Source organism: Delphinapterus leucas, chromosome 7 (genome assembly GCF_059928025.1).
Source record: "Delphinapterus leucas isolate spDelLeu-1000000601 "Yukka" chromosome 7, BTC_Dleu_Yukka2, whole genome shotgun sequence".
In the NCBI taxonomy this organism is placed as follows: Eukaryota; Metazoa; Chordata; class Mammalia; order Artiodactyla; family Monodontidae; genus Delphinapterus; species Delphinapterus leucas.
In genome coordinates, this window is record NC_143135.1 from 12,032,230 (window position 1) to 12,038,871 (window position 6,642).

Here is a 6,642-nt window from a genome sequence, read left to right on the forward strand (position 1 = left end):
TTTCATTTCTCAGTGTAAATTAATAAATTGCACTTCAGGTTTAACAATCAGTCTCTTGTGAGTTTGTTTAGTGTAGGTCATCCTGCCCCGCCGCAACCTCCCCCCCCGCCCCCCACCTAATCACAGCAGTTAAGTTCCCAGGGAGAGGCTGGAGGGGAAACACCATCAGGGTAGTATAAGAAAGATGTCCAAAGAATGGTATGAAAATGTACCCTGTGAGAATGTAGAGGACAGAGAGAGGGCTTCTCTGTGAGGGAAAGGAGCATCAAGGAAGGCTTCCTGGAGAAGGATGACGTTGGTACAGGAAGAGGGATATTATGCATAGAGGTCGAAACGCAGGCTCTGGAGTCTGCCTACCCGGGTTGGAAGTCTATTCTATCCCCTTATTGGCTATGTGACTTAGCCAAGTTACTCTATCTCTCTAGGCCTCAGGTTCTTCTTCTTTAAAGTGGACATAAAAATAGTAGCCATATTATGGGGTGGCTGTAAGGATGAAATGATTATATATAATATATATAGCTCTTAGCACAGTGCTGGGCCCCCAGGCAACACTCAGAATGGCTGTCATTACTGTTGCCATTGTTAATACCCAAAAGGATATTTTTATTGAGGAGAATTCTAGGAGAAGGAGACACATTGAGGCTTGCTGTATCCCCAGAGGCGATTTTGTCTCCAAAGGAGGGAGAGTTGAGTCTGAGTTTGCTTTAAGACCCAGAGGGCAGAAAGCTCTTTGCAGTATACGGCTCTTTCCTTAAGAGTGGTCACAGCCTGTCCTGTGGTTTTGCAGCCCCCAGGAGAGCTGCCTGTACAATCTATAAGAACCCATCAGCCTCGAGAACTTCCGTGGTTTCTGAGTCACCGTCAGGCCATTTCAGCTTCCAAGCAGAAACTCCCAGGGCAGACTTACCATCTAGGTGTTTTTCTGGCCTCCTCTGTGTAGGGAAGGGGACGGCTGCATCTGGTGTTGCCTGCTGCCCCCAACCAATCCCTGTTTACGTTCCGCCTCTGAACAGAGTCCCAGCATCGCAGAGAGTCAGGGCTGAGTGATGTTCAGCACTGGCTTCACAGCTTTCCCAAAGGAAAAGATGCTTCAGATCACCTAGCTAGGGTTCTCCAGGGCTGGGCCCGGACCCCAGGCCTCCTGCTTCTTTACCCGGTGTTTTGTCTACAGATCCTGGTGGGGCCTTCCCTAGTTTCACCACAAACTTGATTCTGGTCGATTCAGGGAAGAAAGGTAGAGAGGGACAGGTCAGCATGTTAGGGGAGCGCCAGGGTTTCCATCATATACGTGCTCTCCGGGCAAGTGGAGATCCCCCCTCCTCCCGGTTAATTCCTGATACCCCTACCCCCATCCCTCCAGCACCATGGAAACTGTTCTAGTTTCTTCCTGCTTCCCTTTGCCTTTCCACAAAACAAAAGTGTTTCATTGGTCCTAGCTCTTTCCTGTCCTTTTTATCCTGGGGGAGCTGGGCATCTGAAAAATCCTGTTATTGTCTCAGGAGTCCTGTCTTCTCCCCCGGGCCCATTTCCTCTTTTCGTGAGAGTGCACGGGGGTGGGTACGGGTGGCTGGGTAAGTAGGGCTGGGAGACACAGATCCGTGGTTGAATGGAGAGGCAACGCTTCTCTCTCTTTTTAATCAATGATGCCTTCTGAAAGGGGTACCCACCCCCATTCCTATTACTAATAATTGATACCTATCAACCTAATTCCAGCTCTTGTTCTGTCCAGCACTTGTGGGAGCACCCTCAGAAGGGATGGGTAGGGTACAGGTTAAGAACGTCTGCCGTAGTTAGCACATCAGCGTGTACAGCCAAGCCCTGCCATGTACTGTGTGATCTTGGGGGAGTTGCTTAATCCCTCTGGGCCTCAGTTGGCCCAGATAATGGATGTTAACAATGACACCTATCCCCACAGGACTGTCGTGAGATTCAGAGAGAGAATAAAATCAAAGCACTTAGAAGAATGCCTGACAGGTGGTCAGCGCTCAGTGAAGACTAGGTACTATTGATACTTGTTATTCTTTTTCTCAGGGCCGGGGATGTCTCAGTGTTGGCAGCGTCCCCCAGCCTGGTCCTTAGCTTTGGAGATTCAGAAATCAACAGTGCACCCCGGGCACTCTGTTCTAGCAGAGTCTACACGGGAGGTCAAGTTACCAATGAGCAGTTGCTTGATGAGCACCGAATTAGGGCTGGGTGGCGTGGGGTGGGCAGCAGGAGGCTCACAAGGCTAGAGTGGTGGGGTCTGTGACTCCCATTTCTATCACTGACACTGGTCCCAAAGCTCCCTGTGGCTGGTAAGGGGCCCTGTTCGCTGCACCGCAGAAGGGAGGCTGATCTGGTTGCAACATCTGCTGACTCCAGCATCCACCAGGGCTGACCTGATTGGCCAGAGCAGCCCCCTCTCCTCAATGCCTCTTTGGGGGTCCTTCTAGATTCACTCTAGGTTGAAAAGAAAGGTTTTCCCAGGGCAGGGGGCCTCATCTTCATTCAGGGCTCTGCAGCGGCTCCCCACCCTGTCAGATGGCTTTGAACACAGCAGGAGACATGCTGAAGGGTCCAGCTCTAAGACGCTGTGCCCTTTCCTATCCATTCCGGTTCCGGAACAGACTTCCTTCCCCAGCTCACAGTACAATCAAACTGCACCCCTGCTTTGGACAAGTCCAGTCAATGATGTAAACCAGTCACCCTGGGTTACACAGATGTGCATTTGAGAGCAACTAGAGATCATTTCTCGGGGGTGGAGTTTTTGGAGCAGATGACAGAGCTCACCCATTATACAGTGATTATTTTCTCATTTCTTTTTTAGGTTAGGAGCACTTTCCTATCCTCCTTAAATATGATTCCATGATTTCCTCTCCGTTTTTCAGTAATTAATTTTTCTTAACAACAATAGCTGTTATTTATTAATTAGCTAGTGTGCTAATTGGGTACTTTTCTTACATCTTTAATCCATACAGCAACCTGATTCCAGTTTTATAGATGAGGACACTGGAGCCCAGAGGGATCAGTAAGATCAGTAATTGGCCCAATGAGTCTTTTTTTTTTTTTTTTTTGGCATTGCCTCGAGATGATTAGTATTTTTCTCCCCAGTTGAAATGAAACAGAAAATATGTGCATTTACCTTTTGTCTCCCAAAACAGTGTCCTGAAACCTCATTTAAGACCATAGCTGGGAAAAACCAGTTTGATTTGCAGCGAGCCCAGATTTTGAAGGAACTAAAAGCTTCTGTCTTGTTTTGTTTGTTTGCTTGACATGTCAGAAATCAAAGCCCTTTACGGGAATGGTTGACAATGTATCCACATATAAAAATTTGGAAGGGGATGAGGGGCAGGAAAGAGTATGTGGACCTTGCCCCGAGAGTGGCGGGGCGGTTGGTGTTGCCTGAGTTTATTTGGAGGAGGCTTGAGGAGAGAGGTCAGTGCAGAGGCAGCGGCGGCATTGGAAGGTGGGCCACGGCTTGTGCGGGGTGGGGTGGGGGTGGGGGTGGTGGGGGATGGGGGGGTGGGGAGTGGGGGGTGACTTAGTGCAGCTCATTCCTATTGCCCAGTTTGGCAAACCATTCTTCCCTGATCTAAATAAATATACCCACCTCCCCACCCCCTTGTCATAGGGTGGAGCCTGGGCATCCAGACATGCTCATAATGGGGAGGAAAATCCCCCCCAGCACCAGTACTTGGGTGGGAAGCAAGATACCCAGTGCTAAAGTTCCCTCTTTTCCCCAGTGCAATACTGTCCCATGGCTGGTATCCCCAGAGCCTGGACTGGCCTTCACTGGCTCGTTGACTGGTTCTCTGGCCTGGGGGTGGGTTTTGAGCAGGTAAGTAGTGTCATCAAATGGGAACGATGGACGTCAACTCTTGCAGCAGAGTGGCGACGGTTTGGAAGCAGGTAATGTCCAGGTGAGAGATGATGAGTGTCTGAATAGGGCAACGGCCAAGGATGGAGAGGAGAGATATTAAGGGGTAGAATCAATAGGACCTGATTGATACGGGCTGACATCCAAAGACCTTCACTTAGGCGGCCACTCCAGCCTCCGGTGTTGCCACTGCCCTTGCTCTAGCTGGTTGCTCAATGTTCTCGCTGTACTCAGGCTCCATGCCTCTGAACGGAGTATGCCGGCTTCTGCCTGGAAGACCATCCCCTCCCTCCAGAAATCTTGGACTCCTTCGTCTGTTTCCCCCACTAGAGAATGAGCTCCTTGAGGGAAGGGGCTGAATCTCTTAGCTCTGAATCCCAGCACCTGGCACAAAGCCTAGAGCGCCACGTATATCTGCTGAGCCAATCAATCACTTACAAAAGATGCAGGGTGGAGCAGAAAGAAAGAAGTGAAGAGGGAAGGAATGAAGGCATCCCCAGGCGCACCGTCAGACCTTATTATAATCACTCCTCTCTCTGACCCTCAGCGGAGTGAGGCTCGAGAGTGATCTAAATAGCATCTGCCTCTGCTAGATGCTGGAACTCGAGCCAAGTAAAACGGGAACGGTTCAAAGAATATTCTGTTATTCCGTCCCAGCGGTTTCAGTAAGACGGTCACATTACCGGAGGGAGCGCCTTGCAGACTTAGATGTGGGTGGCGGGCGGGGGCCACTGAGAGCCAGAGAGACATAACAGGATAAGGTGGACAGAGCCTGGACAACCAGTCCGGGTCCTGAGCTCCAGTCCTGGATGCACGGATAGCCCGGGAGCTGGGCCTTTCTGAGGGTTCCTGCAGATTTACATTCTAAAATCTCTGTCTCTTTGCTTTGACTTTTTGTGTTCCTCCCTTGCTGCTTCCACACTCACTGATCCCCCAGGTCCTCAGGAGACTAAAATGTAAGCCGGAGCAGGAGATAGGCCTTGAATTAATTTCAGTGTCTTTGTATCTCACAGTAAAATAGAAAATCTTGCATCTTAAGTCCTGTTTGTCCAGGGCTGCTATATTTTCTTTTTTTTTTTCCCCCACCAATTAATTTTTTTTAAGAAAAGACTTATTTTCTCTAATGTCCCATTAGCCAATGTGAAGTCTGGGAGTGTTAAAGCACTCACAGAGTGACTTTGGGCAAGTTCCCCTGAAGACCCCTCCCAAGCCTGCTTCTCTGGCTCTGTTTGCATACCTGGACCCCGGAGAACCCAGTACTATCCGTAGGCAGTCTGGCTACTGACTACCATACCTTCATCAACCCATCTCATACTTCTTTTGTGACAATTCATGTAATTAATCAGTCTCATCTTACAGGTGGGGCTTCCAACGGGCTGGCTTGGGGTTATGTAACTCGTGACTACCGGGGTATAGGATCAGAGCCACCCCTATCCTATACAGCGCGTGCTTGGATGGTTACACTTTATCCTTTGTGTTTGGGTAGCAATCTGGAAGATACTCCCTGGTTCTGGTTTTCCACTGTCCTAATCTCTTAATTCTTCTGCGTTAGAAAAGAAAGGTGGGCTTGGAATACCTTGAGTCCCTGGGCCCCAGGAGGAATCCAGGAGGCTGGGCTCGGGGGGCTGTAGACTACACTGAATATACAAGCAGCTCTTCCCCAGATTCAGCTTTCTATACGGGGAAATGGCCACGGAAGCCATTAGTTCACTCGCTCTGGGCCAGAATGAGAGCAGCGCCCGCTGGTTCAGCTGGCTAGCTCATGCTGATCACGAGCTCCGACGGGCAATTATATATGTCTTTGATTAATAAAAAATGGAGCAATGAATGAATATTTAATCAACAAAGTCTGGCAGGTTGACTCTTTCAGAACCTGGGCTGGAGGGGGAGGCAGGGAGTAATCAAAGGGGTCCTTGGTGGTGAAAAGGCAGTGCACCACTCCAGGGGGTGGTTTCTGGAAGGCTGTTGTGGACTGGAAAAAAAAAAGCACAACCTAAAAGTTGTGAGCTATGTTTTATTCAGTGACCTTACTGAGGACTATAGCCTGGGAGGCAGCCTCTCGGCTCTGAGAAACTGTTCCAAAGAGGTCAGGGAGGAGTCAGATATCTAAACGTTTTTGCTGGAGAAACAACAACAACAACAATAACAATAACAGCCCATGTAGTCAGACAGGAAAAGGTTACTGCCGATCACAAAAACAGACATCTCAAGTTCATGATTTTAGCGTTTTTCCAAGTATGGGAAGAGGAAAGCATGTTGGCTCATTGAAGTTATTCCTGCATAAGATCTTAACTGGGACTTCCCTGGTGGTACAGTGGTTAAGAGTCCGCCTGCCCATGCAGGGGACAGGGGTTGAAGCCCTGGTCCGGGAAGATCCCACGTGCCGCGGAGCAACTAAGCCCATGCGCCACAACTACTGAGCCCCTGTGCCACAACTACTGAAGGCTTCATGCCACAACTACTGAAGCCTGAGCGCCTAGAGCCCGTGCTCTGCAACAAGAGAAGCCACCGCAATGAGAAGCCCGCGCATCACAAAGAAGAGTAGCCCCTGCTCGCTGCAACTAGAGAAAAGCCCCTCCGCAGCAACGAAGACCCAGCGCAGCCAAAAAAAAAAAAAAAAAAAGATCTTAACTATCTAGGGCCAGAATCTCGTTTTCTCCATCCTGAATTCCCCTCAGGGTGCACCGTCTGGTCGGCCGCAGGTAGTGGAATGGCAGGCAACACAGTCACTGAAAGGCCAGGCACCTTTTTTTTTTTTTTTCCTGTCTGCACTGTCTAGTTCCGGC